Below are 21,620 nucleotides of genomic sequence, written 5' to 3'. Positions count from 1 at the left end.
TCTCTCTCTCTCTCTCTCTCTCTCCCTCTCCCTCTCTCTCTCTCTCTCTCTGAGATCTCATGTATCTCACATGCATTAATCTTAAACTCACTATGTAGAGAAGGATGAGGTTAAACTGATCATCCTGAATCCATCTCCCAAGTGCTGGGATCACAGCATGTTCCTGATTTATGCATTGCTGGGAATCAAACCCAGGGCTTCATGAATGCTAGGCAAGCACTCTACCAATTGAGCTGTATCCCCAGCAATTCCCTCCCTCAGAGCCCTTCTCACTGGCTTTCTCTGAATTTTGGAGACCTTCCTAACTTCAAGAGGACACACAGCATGAAAGGTTTCTTTGTCTCCTGAACTGCCAGCTGCCCCTCCTCCAAACAGTGTGTCTGTTTGCTCAGTCAACAAGCCGCTACTGTGCCTGCTGAGGGTCAAGCCCAGTGTTAAGTCCTTCATGGATGTTGTTGCATATAATCTGATCTAATCCTCAGATGAAAGAGGTTTTATTATCACTCTGTTGCAGACGAGAAGCAGAGGTCTGCAGAGGCGGGGAGTGAGGACTGCTCAAGGTGAGGCAGCTCATGGCAACAGAGACGACAGGGTCACCATGCAGTGTCATTCCAAAGCTACCAGCTATGCCCAGCAGCCCACATTGGGTCTGCTCCCCTGTGTCCTGGCTATGCCTGACACACTACCTATGGTCATGGGACAGAATCACGCTATCCTACAGCTATCCTTCAGCCTCCAACGTGGTCCGCAATAGTGGCCATGGCCTCAAGTGATGGATAAACACAAATGCAGGTCTCCTTGCAGTCCGCCAGATCTCCACTCTAGTGGCCTTCTGTTCTCTGAGATGCACCAGCTAATCCTTAGGTCAGGGCACATGCCTCCTTTCAAATACATCCACTCTCCAGGAATCATTTGCTATGACTTCAAGGTGAGCAGTAGCCATGTCCATGGGTGGGTTTAACCAGCCACCACTGTGGGCCTTCCTACTCTGTAGTTAGCATTTGGCCTCAGCTTCCTGCCTGAGACTCCCTGAGCCATATAAACAAGGCAGCTACTTCATGGATCTAGTTTCTGGTGCTCCTCTGCCACATCTCCAGCTGCTGCACTCCTCAGACTTCTGGTCACACTGCTTCCAGACATTCCAGGCAACCTCATGCCCCAGGGCCCTTGTACTTGTGCTTGTCTGGAGTGCTTCTCCTCTATGTACTTGCTCCTTTCTCCGGATCCCTCCAGTCTGTTCTTATACGCATCACTTCACGGAAGCTTAGCCTCTTTGACTGCTCAGGCTGCTGGAGCAAAGCACAGAAGACTGACCAAGAGGATAGGTGGTTCACTGAGCATCACACATCTCCCTCCCTGAGTTTGGGGCTGATGGTGAGCTGGACGATTGGCACAGGTCTGGGGAATTGATTTCACTAGCATCAAATGTCTGTGCTTCTTTATGAGGGACACGTGAGCATTTATTGGGCGTGAGACTTGAAGCTAGACAGAAGGCTGCAGGATGTCCCTTGGGTGTGCTGAGTCACTGCGCAGGCCATCTTGCAGGTGGGAGGAGCCAGGAAGGGAAGGGGCACGGCAGATATAGTGGGTGTGGGGTGGTATCTTAGGGTCTGGAGGCCATTAGCATCAGTGTAAGGGGCCCATCATCCACTCTGGCAGCCGTAGTCCCCTCTTGGTCTCTCAATCCCTTCCACATTCTCTGGGAGGCTCTCATGGGAAACCATCTCCGGAAATGGCACCCACAGCAACTGTGTTGGAATCTAAGACACTGCCAATCTCCAAGTTCCGGCTTTCTCCTCTGATGCCCCCTGGTAGATGACATGTGGATCAGGCACAGGCTTCCTTGTATCTGTCTGGTGCTCCCATCAGATTCTGCCAACCCTGGCCTAACATGAAACTTGAATTCAGAACTGGGCTGAGAACAGGGAAAGACAACCTGAAGGCTCCTGCTTTGTTGGCAAGCAACAGGCGTCAAGGCTGCCTCTCCTGCCTCTCCCCCGCAGCAACTGCGGCATCAAGGACATTTCTAATGTATAGCTCCCTTTCTCCAGACCACCTAGCAACTCTAACAGCCACCGAGTGCTTTGTGATGAACCCCTGTCCGAGCAAACAGCTAAGTGGAATTTTCCATTGACAACCAACTCCCGTTTGATTTCTTCATTGGACACCACTGTCTCTCAGGGCCTTTCTGTCAACAGACTGCTTGTCACTATTGAATATCAAGGGCTGCCTGTGATTCTGCACACAGTAGGTACACAGAAAACAGTAGTGATGTGCCAGGTGAGAATCATTTCGGGACCTTGTCGGTGCTTCTGAGAGAAACCTGGAGGAAAGGGCTGTGGGTAGAACTCTGTGTGATACGCGTGTCCTGGGAGCCTTGCATCCCAGGGGCAGCTGGAAAGCAAGCGTGTGCTTCCCAGCCTTTAAGGTTTTCTTTTGTTTCCATTTTCTCTGTCTACCTGACTTTCTCAAGTGGCAGGTGATGGAGAAAAGAAGAGGGATCAGCAGTCCATCTCCTCCCTCAAGGGAGTCTTTCAAGTCCACACACTCACACAATCCTGCAGGGCCCCCAATTGTTTCACAGCAAGGCAAACCCAACCACGAGGCAAATTAGCTATATTGATTTGCAATTAGAAGAATCAATTAAGAAAAAATATCACGACCGTTCCTAATCCTTGCATAAAATTCAGTTCTGTGGAGAGTTCCCAGGTGGTCAGGCTTTCCCTGGTCCCTCTTGGCAGCTTCATCTTAGAGAACAAACCCTCTTTCCTTGCCATCCTGAAGTTGGGAAGAGTGGAGGGAGGTGACCTGGAAGAGTACAGGTGTCCCCTCTGGAGTGGCCTCTAGGCCAAGTCCTCTAGGCTCATGAGGAATGATTCAGTCTTGCTCTCACTGGTTAGGGCACAACCACAGGCCTGAAGAGGTTCCCCAAGTGTTCCTGAGCATCAACAGGGGTATCCCACACTCAAGAGCAAGAGCAAGCACTTCCAGGTACCACAGCAATCCCTCCCATTCCTGCCATGTGTACCTCATCCAACCTTAAGTTCAGCCCTACTGAGGTATACTTAGACTCAACCTGTGCTCCCAGCCTTCCGGAACTCTGGAAGCCCAGGAGCATATTCAGAGCCTTCTCTTGCCTTGAGCAAGGCCTTTGGGCAGATGGGGAAACCATCAGTGAGTTGCTTGTGCTGGAAGACAAGGACTGCCCCAAAGCATACTTCAAAGCAGAGACCCTGGGCATCAGGCTTCCCTATTTACCAGGCTTCATCTCCAGCACTCCAGCAACCTAGATGGCACGTGCCTATAATCCAAGCACTTTCGAAGTGGAAGCAGGAGGACCAAGAATTCAAGTTCAAGTTTGAGGCCAGCTTGGGATGGGCCTCTTTGCTTTGAAAGCTAACCATTCACTAAGCAAGGCTTCATACTATTTAGGGTATGGTTCACCTCTTACCCTCTGGAGACTCCGTAGCCCCTGTTTTGCTCATACTTTTTTTTTTATTTTCTGCCAGCCTGTTACTGGTCCCTCTAGACAAGTTGTTTTCAACTTGTGGGTCACAACCCCTTTGGGGGTCAAACAACCATTTCACAAGGGTTGCCTAAGGCCATCAGAAAGATATTTACACTACAATTCATAACAGAAGCAAAATTACAGTTATTAGATAGTGATGAAAACAACTTTGTGGTTGGGCGAATCACCACAACTGTATTAAAGGGTCACAGCATCAGGAAGGTTGAAAACTGATCTAGATTCTAATGGTGAGCTGTCATGTAGGCTCAGAGGAGGACCCCTTAGAAGAAGCACTCCAACTCTCACGTTTGGTCAGAATGTTCTCCCTTCCAGAGACCCTCTCACTGCACAGAACCACAGGGATACTGCCAAGTCTACCAGTCATTATCCAGATCAGGCCGGGTCAGAGGAAGGATGGGCCAGTGGATCTCATCTCAGCTGGTTCAGTTACTGCAGGACACTATCGGTGACCTTCAGTTGCTCTTCTCTGTCATCCTCAGGAGGCTGACTTTGGTCCTCAGCTAAGCAACCTTCACACTTGGAAGATGGCTGCTGTAGCTCCAGGTATCACCCAGTACTGCCGAAGGGCATAAGCAAGAGTCCCTTCTTGTCGAGACACATTTTCCCAGAAACTCCAGCAGGTGGTTTGTTTGATTCGTTTTATTTTGTTACTTTGGAGGAGTGTATCACCTGGTTTGTCCGTTCCCATCACTGCTGGTTTGGATCGAGCACTAGTCCCTGCCTGTGCTGGTAGGGGCAACCAACTCCTGCCCCTGTGTTCTCCTGAGGTCTTCTGACACAAAAAGAGCAGAGACAACAGTCCTGGGCAAGCATGGGTGAAAACAAGGCGCCTGCCCATAGCTTACAAGAGAGACAGGAAATATGCCAAGGCTTACTTCATGGAGGTCAGAGCCTGCTCCCGGGATACATGGCCACAGAACGTAGCTCTCATCGAACATCCTGCTCTGTCCACTGGTGATAGGACAGTGAGGTAGGGGCAGGAAACAAGACTGAGACCCTGCCAACCAGAGGTAAGACTTCAAAGGACAGCGGAGCTGTTCACAGTCCTTGCAGACTCTACTGGGGGGTGGAGACTCCGCTCCCAAGGAACGTCCGAAGTTACCGTACTAACACATTTCACCCTCGGGGACTGCGGGAGCCTCCTCAAGTGTGTGCTTCACCACCTTACATCTGTATTCCTCTACCCTCCAGGGAGACTGCGAACAGGACAGTTTATACTGTCCTCTGCTACAAAAACACCTGACCCAGCAGCCATTAACAGAGTCACAATCAATTTCTCCAGAATGTTCTCCATTGCCAGTGAACTTAACAGAGACACAGAGTCGGTCTTTTGTCTTTGTTTTTGTTTTTCATTATGAAGGAAAGGGAAGGGGCATTTGGGTAGGTAGCAAAAGAAGAAAGGCTGGCCTATTCTAGATCAGGTCCCATGGAAAGGCTACTCTCGGAGGTGGTCAGGAGTCTGCAGCACGCCCACCATATGGTAGGGAATCAGCCAGAGAGAGAAGGTGGGGCTAATTAGGCAAGTGGCCATGATGAATGCCTTATCTCAGTAATACAACAGGGAGGGTGGGCGGCAGCCACTGCATAAACGTTATTGAGGATCAGCTTGGGGCTGGTGACGATAGGGAAGACCAGGGAGCAAAGGCAGGCTCAGGGAGCAGTGGGGTGCAGGAACCACAAGCCTAACTAATAACAGCATTGGCTTTCCCTTGCTGAACCAGAAACCTCTGAAATGTCACCTTGTTCCCACTGCCTCCATGTCCCAAGATTGTAGGCAGACTGGGTACAGTACACACTTCCTGTATCCCTAGGGGAGGTCCCCTCATAGGGCTGCTTCCTCCATAGAAGAAAGGCCTGTCATGCTGGGGTATCTTCTCTATGGAGGAGGGCAAATGAGGCTGCAGTGAGCTGTGCATGGATCTCAGTGGGGCCATTCTCCCTGGAGCTGTGGCAGAGTGATGTGCTCTGGAGGCCAGCCCTGGCAGTGACTTTTGAAGGTCTCTCCTGGGCAGCCAGCTGTCCTCATGAAGTTGTAGCGGAGGGAGGTGGGGGAGTCCATTTCTCCAGGGCCCACCGGCAGAAAGGTTTCTTGGAATAGAAACAGGCAGTTTGGCTCTGATAGCTCCCAACTGCCCTGAGTGCCCATCAAGATGTGCATGGCCTCACCAAACCTGCTCCCGTCCCTGAGCAAGGGGGCTGTGCGAGGTAGTGTTCTCATCAGACTATCCATTCTCAGGCCTTTGGTGCTGAATTCAAGCGGACAGAAACAGATCCACAACAGCCAGACTGGGGTACAGATGGTGGGATGGGAGGCTCATTGGGGTGGTACCCCTAGATTTCTTTCTTTGATTCTCTTTAGATTGTTGCCTGGCAACTCAAGCAGAGATTACCCCATGCCCTGCCTGTGCATACTTTCATTCACTCACAATCTTAACCAGCCAAAGACTTGGTCACAGACTTGGTGCTTGGTGTAGGGGGCCAGACATGCTTTCTAGCCCCAGGGATCTGACTTGAGGAAGGCTACAGAGGGAACAGCATCTGATCTGTAGGGGCTGAGACGGACTCTAACCTTACATTTTCCCAGCTGTGGCACCCAGGATGAGCCCGTTAGCCCCAAGTCTTTCTATCTGGACAGTGAGAGCCATGTTTGTGTCAGCACTTGGAAAAAAAAAAAAACACTTGAACAAAAGAGCTTAGGACCATAGCCTTAGCCAAATGCCTTGGGCAGGAAGAGTTTGAAGATTCAAATCTCTCAGGACTCCAGAAATGGAGAAAAGGAGCGTGCTCTAGAACAGCACCTTGGGGTAAACTCATACATCTCTGCATATGCAATCCGCAGAGCAAAGACATAACACAGCTGCTCGGCAGTTTTATCAGAGCCGTCTGTGCCTAGTGTTGGGGAATTTGGGACAGCAGAGCAGGGTACTCTGGAGAATAACAACTGCGGCTGCAGAGTGCTGAAGTCTTGTGGATTCAAAAGTGTTTTCAAAAGTGAGATCCGTGGTGATCCTTGCCTTGGGGAGAGGCTAGGAGACCACAGAGGTTAATTCACGGCTCTTGAATTGAGTGCACAGAGGTTCACAGGCAAAGATTGGCCCTGGGAAAGTCAGGATTCAGCCTCAGCTTAGACACTGAGGAAGGAGGTGGAGATGCTCATGGGGCCTCTGTGGGGATGCTCATGGGGCCTCTGGAACACCTTGCTGGTCATCTTCATATAACCTGGAACAAAGAAACAAATTATTTCCAAGATCTGCTTACACACAGCTGGAGACAGCAAACTCCCAAACTTACCCACTGAGCTTCGAACATATGTGTATGTAGGGTCCCACCAGTGTCTAACTCCCTGGTACCCACAAGAAGTGAAGACACAGTGGTCCAGACCCAAGGACTGAAAACAACCCTTAGCCCCCTATGATACCCCTGTTCAGAGAGCTTCAGCCTGCTCTTGCTTTCTCACTAGGAGTCAACAGGTCTTCTGGGGGCAGTATCCAGTTGGGCCTGTTGCTGTCAATAGCTTGGCTTCTTCCTGATGAGGTCCGCACAGGAAAGCAAGTTTCCTAGCCCAGGACTCAGAGCCACCCCAGTTCAGACTTGAGATCCCTTTCTCATAAGGCAGATGCTTTTCTACCGGAGTTTTCAACCCACTGTGGCCTTGAAGGAATTGCGAGTCCCATCAGCATTCTGGGTCAATGAATTTCGATTAGCTGACTGTAGGTTGGAAACATGCAGGAGAAGAAATTGCCTCCCTATCGAACACATGCAGACGTTTTTCTTGCCATTGCTCCTCAAAATATACTGTACCACTTTGATCTGGGGACATTTATATTGAATTCTAATGGGCATCACAGAGAGACAGTTTAAAGGATAGGAGGATGTCAGTGTGAGCAGATACAGCGCACGCCATGTTATTTGAGAACTTCAGCATTCTGGACCTGGGTGTGAGTACATAAGACAATGTCGGCCTTCTGGGTGCTCAAGGAAGCTGGAGCTGACCTGATAGCCTCTGTCCCCAAGAGACCTGCTGGATCCCTAAAGAAAGTCCACCATCACTACCCCATCACTCCATGAAGAAATCTGCATGCCTGAGATAAGCCTTGAAAGCTGCTACTGGGCTGGTCTCTACAGAGCCTCGAGGGCACCTACCCGGAACTCTCATGCCTTCTTCCCACTTATTCTAGCCACTGTTAATTTCCTTTGAAGAACATAGGGTCCAAAAAACAAAGAGCATAAGGTCATCCACCCGCCCACTCCACCCCTACCCCCCAGTTTAGCTGGGCTCCTACATGTAGGGACACAGAAATTGCATGCTGTTCCTTGTCTGCTGTCTGTTCTTGCCACCTAGAGACACGGCTGTGCTGGGCATAGTCCTCCTTTCTGTGGTCATCTATCCCCTAGTGCAACAGTCCCATTCATGTAGTCCCAGAGACCCCCAAAGCCCAACCTCAGACTTCAACTTGCTCATGGGGCAGGATGCACTCAGAGCTCCAAGCATAAGATGTGGCTTCTGGCCATCTGTCCAAGGAGAGATGGATCGCTGAAGGACAAGTCAGATTCACAGTGGGGTGGTGAACCAGGAGTCCAAGTCTGAACTCTGATCACATCAAGCATTAGCCCTGTTCATCTCTTCTCTTCAGCCCTTCTGTTCCTCGTCTGTGGGTAGAGATGATAATGGTGTTTACTTCAAAGGGCTGGTGTGAAGCTTGAACATCAAACAAGATCGTTGATTTAACAGCAAAGATGCATTGAACACTCGTTGCATTGACGGCACATTCATATGCTTTGGGTGGATTGCTGGGCCAACAGACTGGGCCTTTGCTGAATCTACATTGGGCAAATCCAAGCTCAAGTACCCAATAAAACCAAATACAATGTAAAGGACTTGGCTTAATAATTAAGAGATCCTATTAGCTACCTTAGGTGTGGACATGCTTAACACTGATTTGTTAAAGCACGGCTATGCATCAGCATCTGCTAGTCATTCATGGGTTTCATGAGCATTAACTGGATTTAAAATTGCCTGAAACCAAATGTGTGTACAGATGCCTGGTACCAGAAACCCCTTATACAACACTGTATAGAAGGCATTCTCCCCAGTCCTCCGCTGAGGAAAGTAGTTTTGGAGAGGTTAGGTAACAGACACTTGACCCCAAGGCAGGCTCCCCTCAAGCATGTGTTCCAATACAGGGTGATGCTGCTCCTCATTAACTCAGAGGGGAATGGGAAAAGGCTATGCAAATCCTAGATCCTGGACAGGATCGAGGAGCTACTGCGACTCCCTGCTCTACTGTCCATCTGGTCCTTTAGCAGGACACAGCAGAGAAACCAGTGACAGGAACCAAGGAGACAATTGCATGGGAATCCAAAGGAGGACCTGGCCTCCCATGGCATGGTGGGGAGGACATTTGATAGGCACAGGTGCCATCCCACTGGCTGATGCTGTGTCCAGGTTCACTAATAGCTTAGAGATGAAGCATCGCTGGAAAGCCTCTATTGTTCTGGGAACAGTCATTAGCTGGTTACTCTTTCTGTTGTCACGAGGCCAGTTTATCCCCTACATGCTGCATCTGCTCTCTAGGAGCCATGGACCTTAGAGAAAGGCAAACTCAGTGCTGAATGCCAGCATGGCAACCTCAGATGGGCCCTCTAATCTCACTGCCTACAGTGTTGTCAGAATGGGAGGTGACATCTGCATAGTCCAACAAGACTAGCCCAGAGTCATCATTCCATGATGGTAAGAGACAAGGACAAGATGCCTCAGAGGGCATGGTCAGAGAGAAGCCCTTTGTGACACTGCTTACAGGTGCAGCCAGCCTGCAAGGAGCAGAGATGACACCTAATTCAACCAATTAGGAGAATTTCCCATAAAAATTTAATTCTCCAATAAAATAACAGTGCAAAATGAAATAGGTGAAGCATTTTTTAAACTGTAAATTAATGATCTATAGTTATAGCCATAATAACAATAATAGCTACCAATTACAGAATATGGAAGGCTGAATCTGGGCCAGGAACTAAGTGTGGGAAGCTCTGGACTTCTGAGATTGGAACACTCAGTGACACTGGCAGGCAGGAGGTAAGCCTCAGAAGGGCAGTGGCTTGCTCATGACTCACAGGCACGGTGTGGCAACACTAGCCTTCCTCAGTCCTACCTTTCCAAACATCCTGAGGAAAATGTAAAGAAAATCAGCCTGCTCCCAAATGAAATAGAGTCAGGCCCTTTACCCCTGTTTCCTGATACTGGCTCTGCTTCTGCGCCAGGATCACCTTCAACTCCTTCCCCTCCTGGGTCAGAGTGAGAAAAGACTCAGCCCCTCTGAGGACTGGGGCTTGTGAACCCTGGAGCAAAGTTATCAGGTTTAAACCTTAAACTGTGTCTACCTCAGTGTGGTTTTGGGAGAGCTCATTGGCCTCTCTATGCCTCTACCTGTGTACATGCATATTCATGTGTGTGCACAAGCACACACACATAGAGAGGAGTTACACATGCATGTTTGTGCACATGCATGTGGAGGTCAGAGGGCAATATCAGCTGTCATTTCTCCGGTGTCTTTTTTTTTTTTTAAATTATTTCTTGCTGGCCTGAAGCTCACTAAGGAGGATAGGCCGACCGACCAACAAGCCCCAAGTTTGTGCCTGTCTGCACCTCCCCGGGGCTGGGATTGCATGAATGTTTCACGGCAGCTGATGCTCACTCTCAGCCATGGCTTTAAGGATTCCTCCAACAAGAAAGATGAAAGGTGAGCTAAACCCTGCTCAGAGCCATGCCCTACACTGAGCTCTTAAATGCATCAATGCCAAAAAGTTGCTCCTCAGACATGTTGAGTGGCACACAATAGTTGTTCAATAAATGTCAGGATCTCTGAACACAGAAATTGCCTCTTACTTTGGTGGACACTATAGAACGACAAGCTTGGAAGGTGTGGGTCAGCCAGTGGGTAACTACAGTTCCAAATAAAAAGTCTGCCCTCGTAGGAGTAAGAATGAAAATCAGTGAGGGGCATCTCTGGGACTAGCTGGAGACCTGGGATGGAGGAGATTATGGGAAGTCTATGGGGGTGACCCTAGCTGAGATTCCTATCAGAGGGGGATATAGAGACTGGAAGCCAGGCAGGACTTCCAGGGGAGGGAGGGGGACATCAACCCACTCACAAAACCTTCAACCCAAAATTTGTCCTGCCTACAAGATGGAGCAGAGACTGAGAGAATGGCCAACCAATGACTGGCCCAACTTGAGATCCATCTCCTGTGAGAAAGCCAATACCTGACACTATTAATAATACTCTGCTATGCTTGAGGACAGAACCTAGCATAATGTCTCCTGGGAGGTTTCATTCAGCAGGGGATGAAGGCAGATACAGAGACCCACAGATAAACATCAGGTGGAGCTTGGGGACTCTTGTGGAAGAGTGGAGAAAAGGATTGCCTGAGCTGGAAGGGTCAAGGACACTATACCACAAGAAGACCTACAGAGTCAACTAACCTGGGCCCATGGGGGAGCACAGAGACTGACCCACAAACCAAAAAGCAGGCAGGGGCTGGACCTAGACACCCCACACATTTGTAGCAGATGTGCAGCTTGGTCTTCATGAGGGTCCTCTAACAAGTGAAGCAGGGGCTGACTCTGACTCTGTTGCCTTTCCTTTGAATCCCTTTCCCCTAGCTGGGCTGCCTGGCTGGGCCTCAATGGGAGAGGATGTGCTTAGTCCTGCTGCAACTAGATGTCCCAGGGTGGGGTGGTACCCAAAAGGGGCTTCCCCGTCTCTGAGGACAAATGGGGAAGTGGGGGAGGGATTTGTAAGGGTGGGACTGGGAGGAGAGAAGGGAGGAGGGAGTGTGATTAGGATGTAAAGTGAAAATAATATATGGAAAGAATAAAAGTCTGCCCTCAACAATATATCTGATCCTTTTCACAGTGCTGGGGATGGACTGAGCCCAGGCATTGTGGGTGCTAGCCACTGCACTACTGAGCTACATCTCTGGCACTTGGCTTTTTGAGACAAGATCTCATTATGTAGCTAAGACTAGCTTGGGTTCTTAACCCTTCCTTCCTCCCTGGTTCTAGCATACCACCATACCTGGGTGTTTCTTAAAGAAAATGAAATTGGTCTCTGTCTCTCTGCTGGGTTTTTTTGGGGGCTGGGGGTGGGGGTTGTTGTTTATTTGTTTGTTTGTTTTTGAGACAGGGTTTCTCTGTGTAGCCCTGGCTGTCCTGGAACTCACTCTGTAGACCAGGCTTCAACAGAAATCCACCTGTCTCTGCCTCCTAAGTGCTGGGATTAAAGGTGTGTGCCACCACTGCCCAGCTAATGACAGTTCAAGACTGCTGGGAGCCATCAGGCAGGAGCTGGGACTTGAACCGGGGTTCTTTGGATCTAGTCATCAATCTTGCCTGCTAAGCCACAACTCTGGCATTTTTAAAGGAGCCATTTTTAAAGGTTACCCACTGTCTGATCCACACCTCCCAGCGTTGTCATTCTTGTGGTAGCCCTCAAGTCCCATCTTCTCAAGCCTTGATGCTCAGCGCTCGCCTGCCTCCTATCCAGCCAGTTCTCAGCTTCTGTAGCTACCCCTTTAAATGCTCACCCATCTCAGGCTTTCCTCTCTTTAGTCCGTAACTGTGACAAGTCCCACCACTTTTTCCAATCAGTCTCCTGTCCCAGCCTCAGTTGCTGCTCAGCAAACACACACGCACTCAAGCACGCATGCATGCACGCGCCACTGCAACCCTTCCACTCTGAGGCTAGCTTTCCTCCTGGCCTCCCTAGGGCTAGCATGTTTCACTTTCCTAGTTCTGCTGAGAACTCTGAAAGGTAGCACCTTGTTGTAAGCACTACAGAGGCCTGCCAGGCCCCCAACCCTGCCACACCTGACCAGGGAGCACACCAAGCCATCTGCAGCTTGCTCTGCCAGGCCTTCATCGATAGGGTGGCTGGTCCCGTGCTTTCCAGTCTAGTGGGGCTGGCTCTGTTCTCAGGTTGAGAAATGTTCAAGGGCCTGATTTGCCGGTCTGAGAACTAGGTGTGGTACTGAATGTCAGTGGCTAATTATGCTTAACCATTATTAATAGGTCTGCACTAATTATCTCTTGCACATAGGCAAGATTTTTACAGATGAGGTACAAGGACATGGGGAGGGGTGAATCTGCCCAAGGCTCCCAGATGAGTGGGCGGACAGACTGAAGCTGGCACTGGGGAAACTGGGGTACTTAGTGGGGACTCCTCTGGAGGTGAGGAGGACATGAGTGGGTGGTGTTGGGCTGCTGAGCTGGGGCTGGCCTGGGAGAGCAGTCTTCCTAGGTTGCTAGATCTTCAGGCTGGCCTCTCCCTTCCCCCTCCAGGAATGCAATCTATTGGAACCTCTTATTAAAAGTATTCTGCAGGTGATAAAAGTGTCAGCAAAGATTTGCTCATTTTCTAAACTGTCATTAAAACAAAATTTATAGTCCCGGGAAATCTCAGCAGTGGAGGACAGAGTGGGCTGGGAAAGGGAGGATGATTTAAAATCTCTCCCTTAATAAATTAAAAGACGCTCACTTAGAAGAGAGGGCTTGAAAAGGAAATTGCTAGAAAGTCATTGCTTTCTCTGCTCCTGGTGGCCAGTGTCTTTACAGGCTGCCAACCATGCCTCAAAGTCCCTTACTCCCCCATCCTACCCTCCTGCCTGCCTGATCAATTCCTGCAGCCAAATGCCCCTACCCTCCACAGTCTCCTCAACAGACTTTGGCCAAGGCCAGTCCCTTGGGCTCTGGCATTTGAATCCCAAGTGACCTGCTTCTCATGCCCACTACACTGTAAGATCCATGCCTGTGCTGCCTGGTTTTCATCATCCTGACCGCAAACTAGATCTATCTAGTTTGGAGAGGGAACTTCCATTGAGGAATTGCCTCCTTCAGATTGTCCTGTAGGAAAATCTGGGGGACATTTTCTCATAATGTTTGATGTGGGGGAGTCTAGATCTCTATGGGTAGAGCTGCCCCTGGGAAGACGGTCTTGGGGTATTATAAGAAATCAGGCTGAAAAAAAAAGTACAGAATACCCAAGATACAGTCCACAGAACTCAAAATGTCAACAAGCTGAAGTACCCAAGTGAGGATGCCTCAGTCCCACTTGGGAGAGAGAAGAAACCAATCACAAGTAGGGAGGGAAGGAGGGAGGGACTAGGAGGGAAAGTGGACTGGAAGGGGAGGGGGGAGGGGGACCTGAGCTGGTATTGGGTGAGGGAAAAGGACTGAAGCCCTGAGGGCCAGCAGAAAGAATGGAAACAGGCAACCTCCAAAGGTAGGAGGTTGGAGGGACCCTCCAGAATGCACCAGAGACCTGGGAGGTGAGAGACTCTTAGGACTCAAAGGGAGGGGACCTTAGATGAAATGCCAACAGTAGGGAGAGGGAATTTGTAGAGCCCACCTCCAGTAGGAAGACAGGACATCAAGTAAGGAATGGGGTTGCCATCCCAGAGTCGCAACTCTGACCCATAATTGTTCCTGTCTGAAAGAACTGCAGGGATGGAAATGGAGAGAAGCCTGAGTGGGATCCAGCTCAAGGGGAGGCCCCAGGGCCTGACACTACTACTGAGGCTATGGAGTGCTCACAAAAAGGGACCTATCATGACTACCTTCCGAAAGACCCAACAAGCCGCTGAAAGAGTCAGATGCAGATATTTGCACCCAACCAATGGACAGAAGCTGTTGTTAAATTAGGGAAGGCTGAAAGAAGCTGAGGAGAAAGGTGATCCTGTAGGAGGACCAGCAGTCTCAATCAATCTGAACCCCGGAGATCTCTCAAACACTGGACCACCAGACAGACAGCATACACCAGCTGATATGAGACCACCCAACACACATACAGTAAAGGACTTCCCAGTCTGTGTTCATTCAGAGATGATGCACCTAACCCTCTAGAGACTGGAGGCCGTAGAGAGTTTAGAGGTCAGGTGGGGTGGGGACATCTATGTGGAGACAGAGGGTAGATGGGGGGCGGGGAGTAAAACATAGAGTGTAAAAAATAAATTAATTTAAAAAAAAGGAAGAAAGAAACCAGGCTGAGTAAGCCATGGGGAGCAAGCCAGTAAGTGGTGTCTCATCATTACTCCAGGTTCCTGTCTCAAGTTCCCACCCTGGCTTTCCTCAATGGACTGTGATCTGATGTAGGCAAGTTGCTTTTGGTGTGTGTCACAGTGCTAGAAAGCATACTGGGACAGTACAGGATAAAGTCCTGTCTCCAGTTAGTACTTGATTCATTATCCATAGGAGGCCCCACATGGAATGGCGGACTTCTTCCCATGGAATTTCTAAGTACCAGCAGAGTTATTAAGGTGAGAGACTGGGTCCTGGCAGCCCTTCCCAGGGCTCCACCGCTGATCCCCAATAATCCAAACAGACAAGTAATGGTAAGAAGCACAAATGGGGATCTATTCACTTGAGAAGAGGAACAAGAAGGTGTGATGACCCTCCCCACCAGCATCATGACTATTTTAAGGGTCTTGAAAGAGGGCTCAGGTTTAAATAGAGGGCAGGTGCTGTGCTGTAGCTAAGCAGTTTCGACCAAAGTATGTCCGCTTCATTGTATTGGTCCTCGACTCTCTTGCAGAGTGGTCTGACAAATTATTAGAATTCTGTGAGATCACTTTCTGGGAAACAAGTTGTCCCTTTTCGGCACCAGGGACCCAATGTTCTTTTTCTTCTTCCAGCATGAGAGTCCCAGGGAAATTCCAGTGTCTTGAGTTCCCTTGTTTAACAGTCTGACAGTCAAAGGGAGGGAACTCGTGTGTTTCTTCAGAATCTGCATTCCTGCAAGGAAGGTTACAAAAGCGAGGTAGTGAAGGAGCCAAGGAGTCCAAGTTCTCATATCGCTCTCGAGGACGTGACGGCATTCACCCAAGGCCACACAGGACAATTACCAGCACCCTGCCTTGCCTAAGAGAGTACTCAGGAGCCGTGAGTGACTGTGACTCTTCACCACGCGCTGGCTATATGATCCCAGTAAGTCTCTGGGCCCCAGGTCCGGTGCCTTTGGTCACCTGAGCCACTCTGTCAGCATAGACACTGTCAGTGCTGTGCTTAGACACCTACTCATCCATCATCCCTCACTCCCCCCCCCTCCACTGCTACCTCTGTCCCTAAAGCCAATGGGGACAACATGGTGGCTGGGAGCTGGCAGAGCTGCTGTCCCTTCCTGACCCATGTTATCTGCCCCAGCCTAGGGTACAGCACAGGGAGTGTGGGACCTTTGGGGCAGCCTTTGATCCTGGGAACAGAGGGTGGGCTGGTATTCCCTCATCCACTTGGAGAGACCAAGGGTCTCACCTTGTCTCAGAGGATCGGTGTCCCCGGAAGTCTCTGGGGAAAGGAAGAGGGTGTGTCTGGCTGAGGTGAGGACAAGGATGTGGGGTGCTCAGCAGATGCCCAGCCACTGAGAAGGAGAAGTGAGAAAGCAGATGGGGCCAGGTTGGGGGTTCTCAGATCCCAGGCAGGTCAGTAAGGTGCAATGTGCACCCAACTGCTCTGCTGGGATACTGGGGAGACTTCAGAATATGGGCTGGGGTAGGGGTGGGGCTAATTCAGGTCAAGGCTGAGTGGCTTGCCTGTCTCTTTCTTCTCCATTCACTGCTTTCCAAACTAATGGTCAAGTTAAGGATGGGGGCTCACACCAAGGTATTACACCTTATAGGAATCCAAGCAGCGCCTTCCAGAACCTTATGAGAGCTTTCCGTGAACACGCCAGAAGGCCTGGGATGTGAGGGGAGAGGAGCAGGGTGCTTGCTTGCTTGAATTACAGGGCACAGATACTAAGTCTCTGTAAGTGACAGCAGCCTGATGAGATTCCCAAGGGCTAAGACCCCCTGTGGGCTTCAGGGAGAAAAAAAGGAGAGCCTGGGGCAGGTTTTACAGGCACATAGGCTGAGGGAAATAGCAGGCCAGGAGGAGAAAACTCTAGAACATGAAGCCTCAGCCACTGTAGGCGGACATGGGCCCTCTCTTCTTGAGCTCTGGGGAAAGGATGGGGATTGAATCACTAAGAGGTTGAGGAATGAACCCCACCTTCTCAGAACTCCCCCAGCCTGTTGGGGGTGGGTTATCAATCTCTGCCTGGCAACCTCCATGGAAGGGAAGGGAAGGCAGCCCCACTCACCAGCTTGAGACCTCTGTGGCTAACCTTGGTACTCCTGTGGCTCCTCCCTTCCCCTCTTCCCTCTCCTCTTCTTTCTCTTCCTCCTCTTAGTTACTCTTTTCTATGAAACACTACCACACTTACTGTCTGTGCCTCTTTCTTGGACTGGGTTTTTTTCGTGGTAGCAGGCCTAGTGTTTTTCTGTTCCTTACCTGCCCCTCCCCCAACACAGCTTACCCGACCGACCCTGTTCCTATGTGACTGTCAGTCTCTGCCCCTCCCTTTGTCCCAGCAATAGCTGTCAGAGGTTGGGATTCCAAGCCAGAGCTGCTCTGGGGACACCAAGCAGGTCTCCTGGAGGCTTCTGCCAGAGGGAGAACTGGCCCCCCACTTTAATCCCAGGGTGATCTAACTGTGGCTCCTTTGACCTCCCCTGCCTTTGATCTCTATCTCCCTTTGAACCATCTTGTTGAAGCAGCCTATTGACTTCAGATGTTCTCATACACCCCAGGCAGCTGGAAGGGGCATGGAGCAGCAGGCCAGGAGCCAGGCTAGTACCCTAGAGACCGCACAACTAGCTCCTACTGGGCCCAGCCAGAGGCTGCCAGTAACACGGATTGCTTGGTCACGTGGGGAGGTGGGTTCTCATAGGGGACTTGAGCTAAAGACTTAAACCAAACTTGGAGCTCTCACCCAGCTTGCAGCCATTGCCCTGTGCCAGGGACAGATCTCATTTTCTCCTGCGGATGTTCTGTTCTTTTAGTTTGCAGAGATGATCCTGAGTCTGGGGCTGGATGCAGTAATGTGTGAGAAATGTATGCTCCAGGAACTTCTTGGTGTATAGCAAGGGCTCAAAACCATCCTGCTTCCTCTTCTTCGTCTTCCTCACCTCTCTCCTTGGCTCACTGAAGTCCAGGCTCAAAGGGCATCCCTGTGATGACGGGGGCAGGGGGATGTTACTGTGACAGCTTAATAGATGGCTGACCACTGCATGGAGGGGTTTAACGCTATACATTCCCTGCTGTTGGTCCTGCCCACCCACAGTGAGCAAACATGAGGCTGTTTCTCTGCATGCTGTACCTCCTGACCGCTCAGATATCCAAGCTCAGTCATTCGAGGAGGGCCATGGAAGGCCAGGAAAATACTATCAACACACACAGAAATGAGACGAGCCACGAAGCTAATCCTCTCAATCCATGCCTTTGTTAGCACCTGTGGAACTTCACCCCAGACCAACCATGCACGTCTCATACAGGAAACTAGGTGAGCTGAGAGGTCACAGGTAAGAGGACACACCAACTCAAGACCAGACCTGAGGCTCTGCCTGGTTGTCCAACTTCCATATTAGCCCACTGGATGTACACCAGGAGATTCCACACATAGTCCTCTAAGTAGTTTTCTTTGGAGGGTCTGAGATGTTTCCCCTGGCCTGGTGTCTGAATGGAGGGGGTAAATTTTGCTCAGCTTTCTCCTGTAACAGAGGTTTTTTGGGTTTTTTTGTTTGTTTGTTTGTTTGTTTGTTTTGACTCATGGTGGTCCACCCCTGATCCTTATAAGGGCAACTGAGGCCAAGGGACTATGGTTATTGGACAAGCTGGAGAGAGGCCAGCGCAGTTGGCCTCCTGGGTCCTGCTGCTGCTTGCTACTGACAGTGCCTCTGGAACTCACTGTCCGGGTTCATTGGTGGGTAGAGAAGTGGGAGCATTGAACTTCGCTGCCAGCTTGACTCTTCCAGAGGCTTTCACCAATATTGATGGCTGGAGTCAGCCCACAAGACTGATGGGTCTGAGGTGTGGCCAAGCATCGGGGACATTTAAAGCTCCCAGAAGCTCCGAGGTTCGGTAAACACTGAGGTCAGCTCTGGGATGTCCAACTTGTGATAACATTTGGAGCATGTGTGACACAGGAAGTGCTGTCTATGCATGGCATGCAGCAGGGCTAAGAAGGACCGCAGATACTTATATCTTTTAATTGCATTGATTGATTGGTTGAATGGTTGATCGATTGAGAGCATGCACAACCCATGGCATGTGTGTCAAGGTCAGAGGGCAGTTTGTAGGAGTTGGTTTCTCCCTCCACTCTCTGGGTCTCCGGTCATCAGTCTTAGTGGCGAGTAACATTACACACTGAGCAATCTCACCTGCCCAGTCTTCTCACTTTAGACAGAGGACTAGGAGGGTAAATGACTTACATTCCATTCCAAGGTCCAACGCCAGACCCAGCCTCGCCAGCACTGCCTATACCTCAGAATCTAAGGCTGAAAAGGGGACACAGAGACTGGCATGTGGGCCTCTGAGTCTTGTGCTGTTGACATGAGTTCTTGCTTTGTTTCCTTACCTGCTGTAAAAGGCTAGGTTCAGCTGGCTATGGCCTGGATTGCAGCAGAAACAGGAACGCAGCTTCTTCCCAGTCACTGAGCCCGGCCAGGTCTTCCTTCCCAGCTACTTCATGCATGTAGGATGCGCCTGGGTGAAGAGAGACCAGGTAGAACTCCCATCCAAGAGTTGTTGGTAGCCATGTGACCTTGGGTGCAGTTAAGCCCTGGCTTCCCCTTGGGGTGAGTGGCAGGTAATATCTGCCAACCTCCTCCACAGAGAAGCTAGAGTTGAGTAGGCGTGCCCAGGAAGGGTGCATATATACAAGAGATCACCACCGTGCATGAGTTGAGGGATGTCCCAGTATGTCCCCTTCGCTAGCCTGCTAGGCTTTGTCCCCTCTGTCCTATCTGGCCTTCTAAGTCAGAAGATGTTCGGTGACCCATCGCCTTGGTTTTCATGACACACTCTAGGCTTTGCCCTGACCACTCCATTCATCCTTGCAACACGACCTGTAGTCACCCAGCTGCAGGAAGAAGAATGAGCTAGGAGGAAAAGGCCATGCTGGAGCAGACATGGAATGCTTCAGAGGGAGGCTGCAGCTGGCTGCCCTGAGGCCTTCTGGGCTGCAGTACTTGGGGCGCTTGTTGAGTGACTATGGGAACCTAGAAATAACCGGCTCAGGAGCAAGAAGAGCTGTGAGCCCAAGGAAAATTTAACTCACTACATTCTGGCCTTTCAGAAGGACCCAGGCCCCGGAGCCCGACAAATCTGATCCCATGCAATGGATCTTACCCATCTCTTTACCCTCCCCGAACTCAATGATGGTGACACAGGTAAGCAGGAGGAGATAAGAACAGTTGCCTTGTGGAGTCATTTAAGGATTAAAATCACAAATGTTAAAACCAAGCACCTGTTATTGTTATTTACAGCTTCGCTGAGGCCCTGCCACAAGCTCACTCTCTCCCAGCATCCCCCTGTGCTGTTCACCCTCCAGGCTGGATGGAGTGTACTCCAGGAGAGAGACGGGGCAGAGTCAGGCGACTTAGGCTCTAACTCTCCTTCTCACTGGCTTGAGGACCATGGGGGAGTCTCTTTACCCCTTAGAGCATTTCTATAAAACCAGAATGGGGAGCGGGAGAGGATTGGCAATATTAACAGCTCACACCTGCCCAGCACTTACTAAGGAGGGGGCAGGCCCTGTATAAGAGTCTTTAAAGGCTTCAAAAACACCTTCCTTCCTTCCTTCCTTCCTTCCTTCCTTCCGTCCTTCCTTCCTTCCTCCCTCCCTCCTCCTCTCCCTCCTCCTTCCTCCTCCTCTACCCCTTCCCCACCTCTCCCCTTCCTCCTCTACATCCTCCTTCCCCTCCTCTTTTGATATAGGATCTAACTCATTAGCTTAAGCTAGCCTTAGCTCACCATGTAGTCCAACCCCCATTGAATTTGCAGCAGTAATCCTCCTGCCTCCACTGTAATGCCTATAGGTGTGTATCACCGTGCCTTGGCTTGACGTAGATCCATTTACATGTACCTATCTGTCTTTATTTATGTATTTCCTTTTTTTCTTCCTTCCTCCTTCTTTTTCTTCCTCATTTTTATTCTTGAGACAGGTTGACTTCAGTCTCACTATGTAGGCAAAGATGACCTTGAATTCCTGACCTTCGTGCCTCCATTTCCTGAGTTCTGAGATTACAGGCACATGTCCTTATGCCTGCTTCTGCTCTTAGACTTTCTCCTCCCCTCCCCTGCCCTTCCCTGCCCTTCTCTTCACTTTACTTCCCTTCCTCCCAGTGGAGAGACTCAAACCCAGGATCATACATGCTAGGCAAGTGCTCTCTGCCCCTGAGATACATCCTTAATCCCTTTCACAAGCTTCCTGTGAGGGACACTCTCTACTACAATCTTAAATGGTCCCTTCTATACCTGAGTATAGAAGTATATAGTGAGTAACCTGAAACTGAGCTTCAGTGGCACGACCAAAGAAAGGTCTGCTGGCTTGAGAAGAGCTGAGCTTTTAATCCGAGTATAGGTGGATGCTGCTTCACAGGGACAGGGCCTGAGCACAATCAAGGATGACTGCTGGGGGAGCCCAGGCCAATGTCCTCAGATGAAATCACCTCCACAGTGCCTTCAGCCTGCCTTCTAAATTGACCCCTCAAAGATGGGTCTTCACTGACTACATGGCCTTCACAGAGCACACACTACTCCTTAGAGGAGGGCACCAGGACCAGAGATGCCAAGAGATCCTCTGAGTCTGGCTCCCATGGCAAGCCTGAATCCAAGGTAGGACTCAGCCCCCATCCGCAGCTCTCTCCTGCAATGGTGTTGGGACTCCACTACTTTTCCAGATGTTTGGTGGGATGCTGGGATATATTCTTTATGGGGTTGGGCCCTTGATGTTGGCTTAAGAAGTGCTTAGTGTTGCAGAGATATTTTGCATGTCTGGAAGCTTCCAGATTGGAACCCCTAACAACTCATAGTCTAGGTTCTGATGAGAGCCAGGCAACCGTTCCTAAGGAATGTTCCAGAAGCTTTTTCTCTGGCCCTCCTCTTTCCTGGAACACAATGGCGTGTGTTAAAGAGCCTGCAGTGTGGGATTCTTTCAGCTTCCGGGGCTCCCCTTCAGGCTCCTCTCCGGGTATTTTTAGGTGCATTTAATTTGGTGGTGCT

At 50.2% G+C, this 21,620-nt stretch overlaps 1 long non-coding RNA gene across 2 annotated transcripts; it reads right to left on the bottom strand.

Moving 5' to 3' along the window:
- Positions 1-14,914: 14,914 nt before the first annotated feature.
- LOC116073079 lies at positions 14,915-21,373 on the bottom strand. 2 transcript variants are annotated; one of them, XR_004111653.1, is made up of 4 exons: positions 20,902-21,373; positions 18,973-19,100; positions 17,329-17,566; positions 14,915-15,314 (listed from the first exon to the last, which is right to left on the bottom strand). It is a non-coding gene; the product is annotated as an uncharacterized LOC116073079 (long non-coding RNA). The 2 variants fall into 2 exon arrangements; XR_004111652.1 differs by lacking the exon at positions 20,902-21,373 and adding an exon at positions 20,370-20,570.
- Positions 21,374-21,620: the final 247 nt, after the last annotated feature.

This window comes from Mastomys coucha, unplaced genomic scaffold (genome assembly GCF_008632895.1).
Source record: "Mastomys coucha isolate ucsf_1 unplaced genomic scaffold, UCSF_Mcou_1 pScaffold23, whole genome shotgun sequence".
NCBI lineage: Eukaryota > Metazoa > Chordata > Mammalia > Rodentia > Muridae > Mastomys > Mastomys coucha.
This window is presented reverse-complemented; position numbering and strand designations above follow the sequence as displayed.